Source organism: Zingiber officinale, chromosome 7A (assembly GCF_018446385.1).
Source record: "Zingiber officinale cultivar Zhangliang chromosome 7A, Zo_v1.1, whole genome shotgun sequence".
In the NCBI taxonomy this organism is placed as follows: Eukaryota; Viridiplantae; Streptophyta; class Magnoliopsida; order Zingiberales; family Zingiberaceae; genus Zingiber; species Zingiber officinale.
The window spans coordinates 132,301,182-132,320,878 of record NC_055998.1 but is presented as its reverse complement, the minus strand read 5'-3'; positions in this window follow the sequence as shown (position 1 = coordinate 132,320,878).

Genomic DNA, 19,697 nt, shown 5'->3' with positions numbered 1-19,697 from the left:
AAGACTAGAAACAAAGATAGAGCTATCAATTTGGGTTGGGTCCATCGGGTTGAGCCGTCCCATTAAATAATTTAAGCGGGTTGGGTTGAAATTTTATCAATCCAAGTCTACCGTGAATCGACCTGCCTAGGCCCGCGACCCACGCGGGTCGACCCACGATGAGCTTGAGTTGTCCCGCGGGGTTGAGAAACACATGTAAGTTAAGTTTTATGTCAGTTTATTATCTTTCTTTGTTATAATTTTGAAATAAAAATAGTACTTTTCATCCCATGTAAGTACTCGTTTATGTCAATTTATATTTAAAATACATATTTATGGATATATTTGATCGATAAAATCTTTCGAAAGTAAAACGTTGAAGATATGAAATATTTTTTATTTTTTTAAAAAAAATTGATGAGCTCGCGGGTTGACCTACCAAACCTGCAACCCGCCTTGGATTGGGTTGGATTGAAAATTTCCCAATCCACCAAGTTGACGGATTGACCCGCCCCACCTCGCCAAATGATTGGCCCATCACAGGCCAACTCACCTCGTTACGGGTTGACCCGTCTGACAGCTCTAAACAAAGACTAGAGGATATGCTTTCTTGGAACACAGCTACGTGACCAGCATGTTTAATTGATTAATTAATTAATTTTAAAAAGTAAAGAACATGTAGAAAAAATGGTCAAGTAGAGAAAAATCCTCAATCACAACTTTAATTTTGCATGCAATTCCCAATCATAAAAAAATTTATTTCCACTCTATGCATGTAAAGTTTTATTTGCTTCAACTCCCTCATGCAAATATTGTTACCTAATTGCTCCTAAGATTTTTTAAGTACAAAAGGTCCAAAAATGAGTATAATTCCTCCTAAAGTCAGCACTTTACATTGGAATTGAGTATATTTTCTATTAAATTGAGCATAGTTTTTTTTCCTGTTTTAATATAATTCCTCCTAAATTTAACACAATTTAAAGAAAATCTAGTATATTTTCTATCCAATTAGTACCATTTAAAAAAATCTAGTATATTTTCCATCCAATTGAGGTGGAAAAAGAATTGTGCTCAATTTGATAGAAAATATACTAAAATGAGTATAATTCTTCTTAAAGTCAGCATTTTATACTAGAACCAAGTATATTTTCTATTAAAATTGACCCTCATATTTTTTAGATACAAATAGTCTAAAAACAAGTATAATTCATATTAAATTAAGTACTTTAAACTAGAATCGAGTATATTTTCTATTAAATTGAGCACGATTTTTTTCCTACTTAATATAATTTCTCCTAAATTCAGCACCATTTAAAGAAAATCTAGTATATTTTTCATCCAATTGAGTATCATTTAAAAAAAATCTAGTACTGAATTTAGAAAAATTATACTCATTTTTAGACTTTTTATACTTAAAATATCAGGAGCAATTAGGTAAGTATATTAGACTACGGAGTGAAAATATTTTTTTTCAATGGGGAGTACATGTAAAGTTGTGTTTACCAATGGGAACTGCATACAAATTTAACTTTCGTTTTATCTAAATCGATAACTTTGAAAATATCCAAATCGCATATCTGATATCCATTTTGTGCCTCCACTTGTTCGTTTCACTCGTCGAATCGATTAGTGAAGCAATTGATTCGGTATATTTATGCGATAAATTTTTTTTATTGATTGCTACAGTAGATTGAAAACCTTTTTCAAGAAATAATTAAAAAATCTTATATGATAAATAATTCAAGGCTCTAGATACGATATATCAAATTGATATTTGAAAACATGAATATAATTAGAAAAATTATATGACACATATGATCTTGTTCCATGTCATTCCGAGCTATTTAGGTCCATAAGTCGATTTAGATCAAAACTGACTTATGGACCTAGAGAACTCGAAATGATATGAAATTAAGTCTTATATGTTTATCTAGTTTTCTTGATTATATTCATGCCTTAAATATTAATTCGATACACCCTATTGATGACATGAATTTTTAATCATAAAAGATTTTGTAATAGTTAAAAAAAGAATTTTAATCAATTGCTAGAGTGTAACAATCAATTAAATTTTTTTTTTTTATCACAGAAACACCTCGAATTAATTGCTATGTTATAGCAATCAATTCGGTGAGAGAAATGAATGAGCGTAGTGGTAAAATGGGTATATGATACGCAATTTAGGTATGATCTGGGAAGTAATATAAGAATGTCACGTAGATAAAGGAGCTTACTAGATTGGCTGAAGTAGCTAGGGAAAAGGTTGAATCCACCTTGATCCCGGGGCATCCTTGACGCCCTGCCTCGATGCCTTTGACTCCTTGGTGCCCAATTGCGAGGCGCCCCGTCTCCTAGGCACCTTCGAACCCTTGGTGCTCGACTGCGAGGCGCTCCATCTCCTTGGTGCCCTCGACTCTATGGCACCACAACTTCGAGGTGCCCTTATCTCCTTGGCATCCTGTCTCCTTAGTGACTCGACGCAGAATTTAGGTCTATTTCAGAAAGAAGATAACGCTCACATTGATTTCAAGATTTATGACTATTTTAGGAAGAAGATAGCACTTGCACGGATTTCAGGATTCAGGACTATTTGTAGGGAGAAAATGTTCGTGTGGATTTTGGGAATTTCAGAATGTTTCATGAAGTAAATAACAATCTCATAGGAGGAGAGGACACATGGAGGATACAAGGATTAGCCTTTACCCTATAAAAGGTAATCCTCTCCGATGGCTATAGATACACGAATAGACACATTCAAACCCTAATTATCGCTCCTCTTCTTTGTTCTTTAACTTGAGCGTCGAAGTGGTTGCATCGGGGAACCCTAACCCCTGACCATCATTCTAACCACTTTTCCTAGGTTTTCTTCTATCCATGTTCCAGTAGATCTCCTTGTTGATCCTCGTTGTCACTAGACTATTAGTGACAAGTTGACATCCATGCCAACTCACTAGTGGTTCATGTTGGTGCAACATCTCTCAGGTCAAGGTTGACCTGGTTGACCAAGCTTGAGTCTTGGTTTGGGTTTCGATGTTTGACAATATAAGGTTGATTGAACAAGAGTCAAGTAGGTCAAGGATTGACCAGATACTTGACTGGGAAGTCCTAACTGGGATGTTAGGCGAAATGAAAGTCCTGGTGAGTGAAGCCAGGTAGCGGAGAAATCCTAGTGAGTGAAGCTAGGTGAAAGTCCTGGTGAGTGAAGCTAGGCAGAAGAGAAGTCCTGGTGAGTGAAGCCAGGCAGAAGAGAAGTCCTAGTGAGTGAAGCTAGGCAAAATGGAAGTCCTGGTAAGTGAAGCCAGGCACGGGAGAAAATCCAGATGGGTCAAAGTTGATCAGACATCAGGTGAAAGTCCAAGTAGGTCAAGAGAATGACCGGATACTTGGCATGATGAAGGAAAGTCCAAGTAGGTCAAAGGAATTGACAGGATACTTGGCAAGAGGAGAAAAGTCCAAGTGGGTCAAAGGGATTGACCGGACACTTGGTGAGGGAGTCCTAGTAGGTCAAGGAAGTGACTAGATGCTAGGCATGACGTACCAACAGGTTAAGGTTGACCGAATGTTGGTTTGGGAGGCTTGAGACTTGGTTTTGGGTAAAAACCAAGAGCTGGATCAATCAGTGGATTGATCAGTGGATCAATCAGTGGATCGATTCAGGCAGTTTCCCAGCGCACAGAAAGCCTCTGGATCGATCAGTGGATCGATCCAGAGGTCCCAATCGATCAGTGGATCGATTGGGACGCTGCTGCTTCGCGCGATAAGCGCTGGATCGATCCGTGGATCGATCCAGGCATTTTTTCAGAGCACAGAGGCGCTCTGGATCGATCCGTGGATCGATCCAAAGCCTCCCCGATCGATTGGGAGCATTCCAATCGATCGGGATTCGACCGTTAGCGTCGATTTAAGCCGCAGACGTTCATTTCCTTCGGCATCGCTTCCACAACAGAGCTCAGATCTTCACCAGCGACTCCACAAAGCTCTCCACGCCAGTTCTTGGAGGTTCTTCCAAGTCAAGAGACGGATTTATTGCAAGAGTAAGAAAGCTAGGGTTAGGGTTTTCTTGTACTCATTGTAAGCTTTGTGCTTGTATTTTGTATCCTTTCCTCTTCTTCTTGTAGTGTGAACTTGTAGGGCTTCTCCGCCTTCGGTAGTTACCGAAAAGGAGGGTTTTCTTAGTGGAGGGTGCGTGAGTAGGTGTGGATCCTTGGACTAGTCACCTCTTGTGAGGTGGATACCAAGTAAACCAACCTTGTTAGTGTTATGTGCTTTTGTTTCTTGTATTTCCGCTGCATATCTCTGAAGAAACGAGCAACGCCGACGACGAGCACGCGAAGAGCTATTCACCTCCCCCCCTCTAGCTACTTTTCGGTCCCAATAGTTCATTCGTTGACATTCCTAGACATGATCAAATTGGCGTCGTCTGTGGAAAAATTTAAGTTAAGATTTGAACTGGGATGTTGAGATGGGTGACATTGGAAGACCCAACGTCATCGTCATGGTAACAAAGAATTTCGGCAAGTTGGTAACTGTGACGGTGTAGGGAGTATTGCAATAGCAGCATCAACAACCCCTGTTGCATGGGACCAATCCATTAATAGAGCCGCCACCTCATTAGGTTGAAGAGATACCAGTGCCTCACCAAAAGATACTCCAGTCCACTGAAACACTACAAAACGTGTTCCTTATGCCGATCGGTATGTCAGTCATGAGAGAATTTTCTGTGGAATCCATAGGAGAAACCTCATGCCAAGATGCTTTGAAGGAAAAAGGCCCCATGTCTCGAGCGAAAGCACCTCAAGACCCTCCATTCTCGAGGAGCATCCTTCAAGACAAGCTGCCACAACACTTTTGAGCGTTGCAGATAAGGGAGTATAATGAATCTACCAATCCAGAAGATCGTATATATAAATTCAAGAATGTCTCTCTATTACATCAATATATAGATGACGCCAAGTGTCGTATTTTTTTAACAACGCTCTTGAGATCAACATAGAGGTGGTTTAGCTACCTTCTCATCTCTTCTATTCAGACTTTCGAGGAGTTTAAAACCGTCTTCATGCAACACTTTGCCACCAGCCAAAGGTATCACAAAACTCTACATGATTTATTTGCACTCAAACAAAAACCCAAAGAACCTATGAATGAATATCTACAATGGTTCAATCGAGCGACCATGAATGCTCCCCTGGTAACCTTGGAGGTAAATGTCAGTACCTTCTTGCAGGATTTGGTTGATAGCGATTTTCTCAAGTCCTTGGTAAAAAGGCCTCTAGCCAACTTCGATGGGTTGCGAGCCTAAGCACTCAAGTATGTTCAAGTTGAGGAGGCTCAGTCTGCCAAGAGAAAAGAAACACCAACTATAGCTCCCATCTCTATTTAGCAGATCATGTTGGTGCAAGGAGCACCAGACGATTGAATCTGTATTTTGATTATGGAAAAGAGTTCAAAGTTAAAATTATTTATTGTCTAACAAGTGTGATTGAACTTGCAGGAAAGTCCTAAATGTTCTTAGGCAAGAAGTCTTAGTGGATTCTAGGTAGGTGAAAAACCCTGGGGGGAGGTAATCATAGATCATAGGGGGTGGTAACCCTAGGTTATGGAAAGTCCTAGTTGCGATTAGGAAACAAAGTCTTGGTAGGTCAAGGATGTTAGCCGAAATCATAGGATCAAGGATTCTAGGTGGAAGTCTTGGGAGTTGCGGACACCAGGCTGAAGACTGGACGAGCCAGAGATCGGACGACCAGTGAAAAAGTCCTGAAGTCTCGGATGCTCAGCAGAAGTTCAGACAGTTTGGAGGATCAATATGGTAAAAGGTAAGTTCTCCTTAGAGGAGTAGGTGAGGACGCGTTCCCCAAAAAGGGAACAGTAGACATCGGTCTAACCTAGAGTTGCAACGAAACTCAAAGTCAGGATCGGACAGTCCAAAGACTGTCAAAACTTATATTTCGTTATATATTATTGCCTGGACTAACCTTGTTTTGTAGGAAAATGAAGTATAAAAAATAAGGGGTTCGGGCGCCCTGACTGCCTTCACCGAGCAGCAGCCTGGGCGAGCCTCACCCGGCCAGGTGCCCTCAAGGTCCGGGCACCCAAAGTTGCTCTAGGCGCCCCAAACGTTGAAGTTTATTTAGTCGCCAAGCTAGAGCGTGTTGATTGGACGAACCTACATCATGGTCCAGGCGCCCGGGGTAGTTCAAGCGCCCGAAATGGGCTATATAAAGAGGCTTCGACCAAAGGCTAAGATACAACATTCTGAACAACTTCCGCTTATGCGTGCTGCTCAAAAAATGCCTCTTTGACTCTTGAAAGCTACTCCGACGATGACTACATTCAAGATTTGTTTTTAAAGTCGTCGGTATTGTTTAATCGTCAAGTTACTTGTACTTAATTACTTATTCACATTTGTAACTTATTCGAATTGATAGTATTTACCCATCGAAAACACTCTCACATGCAGGCCTTGGAGTAGGAGTCATCATAGGTTCCGAAGCAAGTAAATCAAAGTATTAGCATTGTCTTGTTTTCTTTCTGTCTTTATTCCTCCACCTTTATCTCTTTTTGATTGGTTTAAAATGAACGTGAAAGTCACGAGCGCTATTCACCCCCTCTAACGCGCAACGTTCCTACAAATCGTAGGGCCCCTCCTCCACCTCTACAGATTTGAGAATTCACAAATCGAAGAGAAGAAAAGGTGGTTCAAAAAGTAAAGGTGGTCCCTATAGGATCGAAAAGACGCTAGAGGGGGGTGAATAGGGTTCGTAGAAAATTACGACTAAAAACAAGTTACACAGCGAAAATAAGAAGGAAAGGAAACAGATAAACCAAGTTCTAACACAAGTCATTTTTTACTTGATTCAGAGCCTTCGATGATTCCTACTCCAAGGCGCGGACTCATCGAGTGCTTTCATTGGCCAATCACTATCAATTCGTAAAAATATTACAAAAGTTGAGTACAAGAACTGAAAATAACAAAGTTATCGACAATCAGAAAGGAAAATGAAGTCTCTCTTCCTTGAACTTTGGAGCAGTCTTTCGGTGTCTTCGGAGCCTTTTCAGAGCAGCACTTGAATATGAAAGTTGTAATAGTTGATGATATGAAGCTGTTGGTTGAAGGCCCTTATATAGGCCCATTCCGAGCGCCTGAACCATAACAATCGACATGACTCGACCAGTCGACGCGCTCCAACTCAGCTCCTAGATGAGTTTTCAGGTCCGGGCACTTGGACTAACTCTAGGCGCCTAGACCACCCGGGTGCCTGCGACACCTGCCTGGGCGAGGCGGTTCGAGCACTCAGATTCCTTCGAGGTGCCCGTACTCCTCTTTTTTCAACTTTTTTCTCTGAAAAAAAGAGTTAGTCCTGGGCAACAAAAATATCCTATACAATAAAGTTAGCCCAATTCAGTAAAATAGTAGTAATTAGATCATGTTTCTCTGAGACCAGGATCTAGTCAAGATCTTAACCTAGGTTTCTTAAATAGACATAAGTTGGACCGACGCCTACAGTTTCCTCAATTGGGAACTCATCCTTACTGGATTTCTCCTTCAGTTGCTTACTTCCACTTATCAACTGCAGTTGCTTGACTTGCCTTTGACCTACTAGGTCTTCTCTCCAGTTGTCAGGTCCGCAGACCCAACTGGACTTCGGTCGATTGTCAGGTCTCGTAGACCCAATCGGACTTTCCGCCAGATATCGGGCCCCGCGGATCTATCTAGACTTCCCACCATCTATCGGGTCCCGCAGACCTAGTTGGATTTTAGCTTGGTGTCAGGTCCTTCAAAGCAGTCAACTCCTGCGCACTTGGTAAAATAATTACACCACAAAGCACTCTAACTTTAAACCCTTTGTCATTTATCAAAACATGAGTTATATAATTAGTACAAATTACATCAACAATCTCTCCCTTTTTGATGCAATTATTGGGACCTTGATGTTCGCTAGAACGAGGTGAATTTCATCTCACCCAAATCGTTCGCTTCTTATAATATTAGTGCATAGCGGCATACAAAACAAACTAACAAATAGAAAGCTAAACTAAAACAAGAAGAATGAAGACAAGCAAACCATAAAGACACACTCGTTTATGTAGTTTGGAGATAAAGCTCCTAGTCACGGCTGCCCGTAAGGTGGACGATCCTGATCCGTTTGCAGATGATTTTCCGAAGAACTTCTGGCTAGCTCGCGTATCTCTTTGTGGATGGAGAAACCTCACCATAACTCGTACAAAATTACACTAGATCACTTGAGCACGTGGAGACTCTAATTAGTGTTAATCATCACTAATTTCATCAACCATGCCCAAGTATCCTGAGCTCTATTAAATAGAGCTCGGGAGGAAAATACCAAGCTATTTTCCCGCCACCAGGCGATTGGTAAAAACACCAGTCAACTGGTCCTAAGTGGAATTCGATCGTTACAGGCTAACAGCTTGATATCAGTCGACTGATAAAAATCCCAGTCTACTGCTCTATATGGGTTGAGCGAACGGAGGCATTCTGTTCGCTACTAGTCGACTAATGAAAGCAGCAGTCGACTGCTACAATACTGCTACAGTAACTGCTATAGTAAAACCCTAACCCTAGGATTTTATCCTGAGTATAATCTCTTATACACTCATCCTTGCACGCACAACATAGACCTAGCCTTCTAGCCTCCTACATCAGCCTCGCATCCCTCGGATGCCTTCCCATCCTTCATGCCTTGTCTTTTGGAGCTTCTATCGGTCTTGCCATTGTCGTCGAGTTTTATTTTGCCAAGAGGTTGTGCCTCTAGGGCTTCATCCATTGCCAAGTCACACTTGGACTTACATTACCAATACTACATGCTTGGACTTACATTGCTAAGACTCACCTTTAGACTTTTCTCCTTTGCCAATATCATACTTGGACTTTCTTTGTTGTCCCTGTATCTTGCACACTCATAATGCATATCAAATACAACAATAAACCTAACTTAAATCTTTGCCCAAACATCAAAACCTAGGGTACCCAGATTACTCCAGTAATCTCCCCTTTTTTGATGTTTGGTAACCTGTTTAAGTTAAGAAAATAATATAGCAATACATATGCAAATAACTATTGAAATCAACTCATGCATAAATAATGGAACCTAAATCCATAAGCTCCCCCTTTATCTAAGCTTCCCCTTGAGCTATGATTTTTCGTAAAGGTAAACTTCTCTCCTTTTGCCAATAAATGAGCAATCACTCCCCCTTCACCTAAGCTCCCCCTTGAGTTAAGATTTTATGCAAAGGTGTGTAGGTTTCCCACTTAAACCCAACACTTTTCCCCCTTTGCTATACATCAAAAAGAGCTTCAACAATATCCCAATTATTAGACTCTTTAACCTCTAATGACCATACAATGTTGGTGCAGGGAGCACTAGATGATCGAATCTAAGTTTTAATTATGGTAAAGGGTTCAAAGTTAAGGTTACTTATTGTCTAACAAGTGTGATTGACTTTGTAGGAAAGTCATAAGTGTTCTTAAGCAAAAGTCCTAGTAGATTCTAGGTAGGTGGAAAACTCTAGGGGAAGATAACCCTAGGTCCTAGGGGTGGTAACCCTAGGTTATGGAAAATCTTAGGTCCTAAGGGTTGGTAACCCTAGGTTATGGAAAACCCTAGGGAGAGGTAACCCTAGGTCCTAGAGGGTGGTAACCCTAGGTCAACAAAATCCTGGTCCGGGGGATTGGGCGAAGTTTTGGCGGGTCGATGACTCTGGGTGAAATCCTAGAGTCGAGGATTCTAGGTGAAAATCTCGGGGGTCGAGGACACTGGGTGGAAGACTGAACATGTCATGGAGCGAGCGTTCAGCAGAAAGTCCTGGAGTCTCGGATGTCAAGCAAAAGTCCAGATGGTCTGGAAGATCGGCCTGACAAAAAAGTAAATTCTCCTGAGAGAAGTAGATGAAAACATGTTCCCTGAAGAGGGAATAATAGGCATCGGTCCGACCTAGAGTTTCAGTGAAACTCAAAGTCAGGACTAGACAGTCTGGAGACTGTCAAAAGTAAATTTCATATTATCTGCTATTATTCTAACTCTATTTTGTAGGGAAACTAACAAAATTACAAGTCTGGATTTTACCTTATTTGGTCAATTGAACATCTGGATTGGTCAACCGAACCCCCAAGCAAAAGGATCAGATTTCCAACGAGTTGATCGGGTTCGACCAATGGATCGGTCGACCGAACCTTGTGTTCAGTCGGCTGAACGGTGGATAGGCTCTGAGTTAGACCGGGTTGATCGGACCAGATATGGCAGTGAGGAAAGCGGGATTGGTTGACCAAACGGTGGGATTGATCGATCGAATGAAGGCTCTATCTAAAGTGGCAGAATCTGGATGGGAAGCTAGGTAAGTTCAGAATGTTCGGTCGACCAAACACTTGGATCGATCGGCCAATCAGTATCGAGTCAAAGACTGATCCCGAGATAAGTGGATCTGGATCAGGTCTACCTCAGCTATAAAAAGGGGTTCAACCAACAACCTCAAGATAGAGGCATTCAGAAATATTCTCTTACATGTGCGCTGCTCTGGAACGACTCAACAACACTTAATTGCTACTCTGACAATCGATGAACATATTCTTGATCTTTCATTTATCGGTAACTTAATTGTATTATACTACTGTTGTGCTTATCATCCTTGTAAAGCTATTTAAATTTTATAGTGGATTGCCCAACGAAAGCAATCAAGGATCGCGGGCCTTGGAGTAGGAGTCGTCACAGGCTCCGAACCAAGTAAGAGAAATCTTGTTACCGTTGCTCTTGCTTTCTTCTATTTATTCTACTACGTATACTCTGACTGTTTTAAACGAACGAAATAGTTGTGAGTGCTATTCACCCCCCTCTAGCATGCACCGATCCTACATAAACATTATGTATTAATTCCCCATAAGATTACGTACATGTTCATCATCCTTTTGGTCATATTCTAGTACTAAAACACATTTTAGACTATATCAGTCGACTTCTCTCTTCAAAATGATCTTACAGAGATATTTTATGCTCATGAACAGTGTTACTAGTATTGGTACAATATCCCCTAGGTTAAGGTTAACCAGGTTGACTAGGCTTGAGTTGGCTCATGCCTGAGTCTTGATGTTTGAGTTTCAATGTTTGAAAATACATGGAGATTGCAGATGCAATCGTCCGCTTGGGAAGATTGTTGATACAATTCCCCTCTGGTCAAGGTTGATAAGTTAGATGTGAAGAAGAGTCAAGTAGGTCAAAGGGTTGACTGGGTACTTGACTGGGAAAGTCCTAACTGGATGTTAGGTAGTTGAAAATCCTAATGAGTGAAGCTAGGTGAAAGTCCTGGTGAGTGAAGCCAGGCATGTGTAAGTCCTGGTGAGTAAAGCCGGGCAGATGGAAAATCTTAGTGAGTAAAGCCAGGTGAAAACTCTAGTGAGTGAATCTAGGTGAAAGTCCTGGTAAGTGAAGCCAGGCAGATGGGAAGTCCTAGTGAGTAAAGCTAGGCAAATGGAAAATCCTGGTGAGTGAAGTCAGGTGAAAACCCTAGTGAGTGAAGCTAGGTGAAAGTCCTGGTGAGTGAAACTAGGCAGATGGGAAGTCCTAGTGAGTGAATCTAGGCAGATGGAAAGACCTAGTGAGTGAAGCCAGATACGTGGAAATCCAGGTGGGTCAAGGTTGACTGGACACCTGGTATAGGAAAATCCAAGTAGGTCAAAGGATTGACCGGATACTTGGCACGAGGAAATCTAGATGGGTCAAGGATGACCGAACATCTGGTTGAAGTCCAAGTGGGTCATGAAGGACCGGACACTTGGCACGAGAAGGTAAGCCCAAGTGGATCAAGGTTGACCGGACATTTGACACGAGGAGAAAAGTCTAAGTGGGTCAAAGAGATTGACCGGACACTTGGCGAAGGAGTCCTAGCAGCTTAAGGTTGACTGGATGCTAGGTATGATGTTTCAACAAGTCACGGTTGACCAGATGTTGGAACTGGGGACTCTAGACTTGGTTTAAGCAAGTCAAAGGGAGACCAATCGATCAATTGATCGATTGAACATGGGTTCAATCGATCAGTCGATCGATTGGGGCTGTGCTGCGACAAGTAGTGGCTCAATCGATCGACCGATCGATTGGGAGCTTATATCGTGCGCACAGAAGCGTTCCCAATTGATCAGCCGATCAATTGTGCACCTCCAATAGATCGACCGATCGATTAATTGGGGAACTGGAAATCACGCACAGAAGCTGAATCGATTGGGCGATTGATTCAGGAGATTTCTAGAGAGCACAGAGGTGCTCTAAATCGATTGTCCGATCGATTCAAAGCCTCCCCAATCGATTGAGAGTCATTCAATCGATTGAGATCTGACCGTTGTGCAGGTTATTGCTGTTGGTGGGTGTTTTCCTCCGCAGACCTTCGATTCCTCTCCAGCGACTACAACGCTGATTCTCATGAGCTTCTCCACACTTCCACAGCCAGTTCTTGAAGGCTCTTGGAGATAAGTATTGTTACACTTTCAAGATTCAAGAGGCAACAACAAGCAACAAGTAAGCAAGAAGAAAGAGTTTTTCTTTGTATCTTTGTATTTTCTTCTTGTGTGTGTTGTATTTTTGTTGTGTGGGTTTGTACGAGGCTTCTCCACCTTTGGCTATGACCGAGAAGGAGTATTTCATTAGTGGAGAGCGAGTCATGTGTGAATCCTTGGATTAGTCACCTCTTCTTGAGGTGGATACCAAGTAAATCCTTGTGTTAGCATTGTAGAGTGCTTCGTAGTCTTATTCCGCTGCCTATCAACAATAACGAAGCAACAATCAAGCGCGACGAGCTATTCACCCCCCCTCTCCTAGCACATTTTGACCCTAACAACCAGTCGACTGTTAACTGTATCAGTCAATTGGTATACTATGTTAGCCAAAAGTAACATTTCTGAGTCAACTTCAGAAATGCATCAGAAATTCTATAAACCTCTAAAAATTTTCAAATTTTGTGAAAATGTTTGTTTCACCAATGTCTACTTGGAAAAAATATATAAAAATATGTATTTATCATAGATCCTAAGATTGATATAAAAGTTAAAACTAGTTAAATGGTTCAATTGAAGCTTGACCTAAAGGTCTAGTTTTGGTTTCTTCTTGATGTATCTGCCCATACTAAATCATAATGCTTCCTTAGTATTAGTTTATATGACATCTATACATAAAAAAATCAATTTTCATATAGTATGACCCTAATGCCATATTTTCATGCATGATACCATCCCAATTGTGCCACCCGCTAGGTTAGAGACTTAAGTCCGCCTTCTAACCTCTTAACACATTTGATAACCCATCTACCATGGGTCCCAGAGGCTCTTCAGACCTTTAGGAATCTTAACCTTAATCATCTTCCTAGGTGACTCATCTACCATGACTACACCCATACGGTGTACCTTAGTAGACTTCTTCTTAACCTTGGGCACTTCATCCTTTCCATAATCATATACGACCCTTGCATATTTCTTATCATGGACCTTGAATGATTCTCCCTTGCTCTTGGTCACTCCTCCCTTGCCATTGTCATGTGCCACCCTAGCACTTGACCTTCTCTTAGCCTTGGAGGGACCCAATTTGATATTTTTGGGTCTTTAACCATCCAAACACATGTTAAGTCCTTTATGTCTAATAATGAACCTATCTAGGACTTTCTCTAACCTATCAAGCTTTTCCCTTAAAGTTTGATTTTCCAATTCTAGGTTTTAAACCCTAGAATCAACATGTCCATCATGGGCATTCCTAGACCTATCCTTTTTAGGCATGTGCCTCTCCTTCTTGGGATTAATGTCTAAGTTTTCAACCACCTTCCTCTCCTTAGGCAAGGTAGGTTATTTTTTGTTAGGTCTAACCTTATATGATTTCCTAAAGTTATCTACCATGTTAACCTTATTCCTATCATTGTACTAGAATCTATAATTATGCATGGGTACATAATTTTCAATATTCCTAACAAGCATGAATGAATTTAAATTTGGATAAACTTCAAAATAGGGATTACCTTCCCTTTTACCTTTAAAGCTCCTACTTGATTTGAGCTCCTCTTCTTTTCCCATTTCTTCAAGTGCACCAATTTCTTGAGCTCTCCTCTCCTTGGGAACTTCGTGTGGTAGTGTCCCCACTCACTACATGTGAAACACTTAATGTGCTTCTTCTCCTTGACTTCATCCCTACAACCCAGGTTAGTTCTTAAAGCAACTTTATCGTTACCTTTTTGAGCAAAGGACGCCTACTCTTGTAGTGCCTCATCTTACCACACTCAAAGCATTTGATGTGGTCCTTTGTGCTCTTCTTGGTAGTTGAGGTGGAAGGTTGAGCTTCCAAGATCTCTTCTTCCTTGAATTGCTCTTCTTCCTCTTCACTTGAAGATGTGGAAGGTTCCACTTCTTCCTCCCTTGAAGATGTGGATGATACCTTCTCATCTTCTTTCTCCTTCTCGATGTTGAACATGTGTCAACATTCGATTGGTCATTCTCCTCTTGGACCAATGATCCCTTCTCCTTGGGCTCCTCAACTCCTTGGAGTTTTGTAGAATCTTCATGAAATGCAATGGTCTTTTTTCCAAAGATCACATGTGTTCTCATAATTACCTACACTCAACAACATGTTAGGAGGCAATAAATTCAATAGAATTTTTGCTACCTCCTTATCTGTCTCTGATTGCTCCCTTTGCTCCTCGGTCTAATACCGAGGTCGGAGATGCTTCCCCTTCTTTTCTGTTGGAGTCCTGAATGGTTCTTCCAAAGTCATCCAATGGTTTCACTCCATTTGGAACCAAATCTCCAACCACTTCTTCTAATACTCGAAATCATCCTTATCATATGGAGGTGGGATCTGAATATCCCATCCAGGAGGTCCTTGAGACTCCATCTTCATCTAACTCTTTGCTCCCTCGACGATTAGTCCATAGAAGAGTAACCCGTTCTGATACCACTTGGGAACCTTGACATCCGCTAGAAGGGTGAATAGCGTCTCACCCAAATCGTTTGCTTTTTATAATGTTAGTGTATAGTGGAATAGAAAATAAACTAATAAATAGAAAGCTAAACTAAAATAAGAAGAATGAAGACAAGCAAACTATAAATACACGCTCGTTTACATAGTTCGGAGATAAAACTCCTTCTCCATGGTTGTTCATAAGGTGGACGACCCTGATCTGTTAGTCGAAGATTCTTCGAAGAACTTCCGACTAGCTCGCGTAGCTCCTTGTGGGTGGAGCAACCTCACCATAACTCGCAATAAATCACACTAGATCACTTGGAGACTCTAATTAGGGTTAATTTCATCAACCATACCCAAGAACTTTGAGCTCTATTAAATAGTGCTCGGGAGGAAAACACCAACCTATTTTCCCGCCACCAGTCAACTAGTAAAAATGACAGTCGACTGGTCCTAAGTAGAATTCAACCATTACAGGCCAACGACTTGATACCAGTCGACTGATAAAACCACTAGTCGACTGCTCCATATGGGTTGAGCGAACAGAGGCATTCTGTTCACTATCAGTTAATTGATGAAAATACCAGTCGACTGCTACAACAACCGCTATAGTAAAACCCTTACCCTAGGATTTTACCCTTAATACAATCTCTCATGCACTCGTCCTTACCCGCACAACCTAGACCTAGCCTTCTAACCTTCTCCATCAGCCTCACGTCCCTCAGATGTCTTCCCATCCTTTACACCTTGCCTTTTAGAGCTTTCATCAACCTTGTCATTATTGTCGAGTCTTCCTTTGCCAAGAGGTCGCACCTCTAGGATTTCATCCATTATCATGTCACACATGGACTTACGTTGCCAAGACTACATACTTGGACTTACACTGTCAAGACTCACCCTTGGACTTTTCTCCTTTGCCAATATTACACTTAGACTTTTCTTGTTGTACCTGTATCCTGCACACTCAGAATGCATATCAAATATAACAATAAACCTAACTTAAATCTTTACCCAAATATCAAAATCTAGGGTACCCAGATTGCTCCAACAGTAATGACAACCTGGGTTAAAGTTAGAAAAAAAATAATATTGAGAAATAATATGTAAAAAATCAAACAAATGATCTTAGTTTGTTTTGCATTTATTTTACATGATCAAATTTGTTTGTTGTTTTGGCATTCATAAAAAAAAATACTAGGGTAAAGGAAATACAAGTATAAGAAAGATAATGTTAGCCAGTAATGTAGAAAATAACTAAAGTAAATACCTTGTATATTTCATATTTAGGGAGAGGTTTGAACAAAAAGTTCTAAGTCAATCTTTTCAAAAAAAATTCTAAGGAAACTAAAAACATTTGAATAGAGTTTTTCAATAATTCTTAAGTAAAGTTTTTAAAGAATTTTTAAGTAAATTTTTTTTGAAAAAAATTCTAAGTAAACTTCAAAAATTCCTAAGTATACTTTTAAAAAAAATTCTAAGAAAACTTTTTCAAAAATTTCTGAATAAATTCCTAAGTAAATATCTGTAAAGTAATTTCAAAGAAAAATATTTCTAAGGAACGTTATTCTTAGTAAATATTTTTCAATAATTTTCTATTAAAGATGTTCAAAACATTTCTAAGTAATATTTTAAAAAAACTTGTATATAAAATTTCTATGTAAACAAATTCTAAGAAAAAATTCTCTGAGTAAGATTTTCAAAAGAAATTTGAAAAAAAAATTCTAAGTAATATTTTCAAAGGAAATTTTAAAGAAAAATCTTCTAAGGAATATTTTTTAAAGAAATTTTTAGAGAAAAATTTTCTAAGTAGTATTTTCAAAAAAAAAATCTAAGGAAAAACAATTTAGGAAAAATTTTCTAAGGAAAAAAATTTTAGGAAATTTTTTTCGAATAAACATTTTAGAGTTTTTGATAATTGCTTTGAAATTCGATCCTCCTCCTGAATCTAATATCTTTATTTGAAAAATAATGATTCAATTACCAATACCTTTAGTATATATCTAACCGTTAGTTACTAACTAACTATACAGAGGATAGTAGTGTTCACTTGGTTAGTCAAGTTAAGTAAGATTTGATGCAACTTATTCTTTGGCTAGACGGATTGTTTATCTTGATCACTATATTTTGGTATTTTACGCCTAGACTTAAATTGATGCATTGATATAAGCATCTGAAGTCTAGGCAAGAGGCCTACATATCTCATGACATTCTATGTTTTTGAATACACAATCAAGGTAGACCTAATGTATTTGTGAGATGCTCATTTCTTAGATATATAGGATCATGCTTTCTATGGGTTTGATCTAGACTAAGGCCAAAATAATTTTACAACACTAGAGAAATGAATAATTTTTAGAAAACATAAATAAATGATTTTCCTAGAATTTGTAAATCTTTTGAAAATTTGTTTGATAATAAAAGTCCTAGTCTATCATGCATATTTTCAGTTGTCTTCATAAATTACTGAATTCAGATTCTGGTAATGGTTTAGTAAAAATGTCAGTCAAAGTTGACTTAGACTCAACATAGTTGAGTTCAATGTCTCCTTTGGCGACGTGATCTCTAATAAAGTGATGTTTTATTTCAATATGTTTGGTTCTTGAATGATGCACTGGATTTTTAGTTAAGTTAATTGAATTGATGTTATCAATATGAATTTTTACATTTTTATATTCTAAGTTAAAGTCTTTTATTGTGTGTATCATCCATAATAGTTGTGCTACACACTCGCCCATTGCTATGTACTCGGCTTCAGTAGTAGATAAAGTAATACAATGTTATTTTCTACTAAACTAGCTGACAAGTGATAATCCAAGTAATTGACATCCACCACTTATACTTTTATGATCTAGTTTATAACCGACATAATCTGAGTCAGAGTAACATATTAGTTCAAAATTAGGTGTTCTAGAGTACGAAATTTCTACATTTGGTGTGCCTTTCAAATATCTAAAAATTCTTTTTATATTAGTTAAGTGGGATTCCGTAGCACAGGTTTAGTATCTAGTACACATACTAACTACAAATAAAATATTAGGTTGACTTGCAGTTAAGTATAAAAGACTGCCTATAGCACTCCTATAGTATTTTAGGTTTATGAGTTTTCTATTTGGGTCACTATCTAAAGTTGTGTTAGTTGTCATTGGTGTTTTATTTCTTTGGTATTTTCTATTCCAATTTTTTTAAGTAATTCTTTGATATATTTTTGTTAGTAAACATAATTTTCTTCATTTGTTTGTTTAATTTGTTCCTAAGAAATAAGTTAGTTTACCTACTAGGCTTATTTCAAATTCTTGTTCCATTAGTGTTATAAATTCTTACAAAAATTCTGAGTTGGTTAAACAAAAAATTATATTGTCTACATATACTTGGACTATAAAGATATATTGTTTGACTGATTTGATAAATAGAGTTGAATCAATTTGACCTTGGTTGAACCTTTTGGAAATTAGGTAGGAGGTCAACCTTTCATACCATGCCCTAGGTGCTTGTTTAAAACCATACAAGACTTTCTTTAATTTAAAGACATGGTCAGGATGATCTAGGGTTTCAAACCCAGGTGGTTGACTTATATAGACTTCTTCCTTTATTAGCTCATTAATGAAGGTGGATTTAACATCCATTTGATAAAACACAAATCCTTTATGGGTTGTATAGCTCAGTAGCATTCTAATAGACTCAAGTCTGGCTACTGAAGCATATATTTCATCTTAGTCAAGTCCCTCTACTTAATTAAACCCTTTAGCTACTAGTCTAGACTTGTTTCTAACAATTTCTCTATTTTCACTTGGTTTATTTCTGAATACCTATTTTGTTTCTATTACTTTTTTATTATTAGATAGTGGTACTAAGTCCTAGACTTCATTTCTTTTAAATTAAGTCAGTTTTTCCCGCATGACTTCATTTTATTTGAGTGACTTCATTTCTTTCAAATTAAGTCAGCTACTGAATGTCCGCACACACTAACCAGTCTCTATTTTGTATTTATATTTTTATAAATACAAAATTCTTAAATTAATTTATTGTATTTTAATTTTTTTTAATTATGTTATTGCATTCTATTTTTAACCCTAACTTTAACTTAGGTTGATACACATTAAAAAGGAGGAGATTATAAGTACCCTGTGATGGTTTTGATGTGATCAACTAAGTTAAGTTAGATCCTATTTATCTTTGGTGTCTTGTGTCTAAGCCTCTGTTTACTCTGAAAGAAGGAAAGGGGAAGGAAAGGAATTGATGATGGAAAAAATTCCATAGGGAAAGGTAGGAGAAATATAAAAGAAAAGAAAAGAAACAATGATGAGAGAAAAGAAAAGCTCTCAATCGAAGAAGGGAAAGATATGGGAAAAAAAAATTAAAAACATGGAGAATCACGGGTTTCCTCACGCTCGCTCTTGCCCTCACCCGTGCTTGCCCTCGCAAGGCCGCCGACCTTGCACGATCACACTCACCCTTGACCTCACAGGGCCATCGACTTCGCTCGCTGGCCCTCGCTCGCTCTCATCCTCACAAGCCACTGACCCTACTTGCCTTCTTGCCCTCGCTTATGTTGGCCCTCGCTTGCACTTGCCCTCATAGGGTCGTCGGCCCTATGCCTTCGCAATGCCACTGAACTTGCAGTCACTCACTCACGCTCACCCTCAAGAGGACTGCCGGCCTCGTGAGCGACCACTGAGGTCGCTCACCCTCGAGGAGCCACTAGCCCCGTGAGCGACCTCCAAGGACGCTCGCCCTTGGGATCCGCCGAGCTAGGAAGTGACCTCTTAGGTTGCTCGCTCT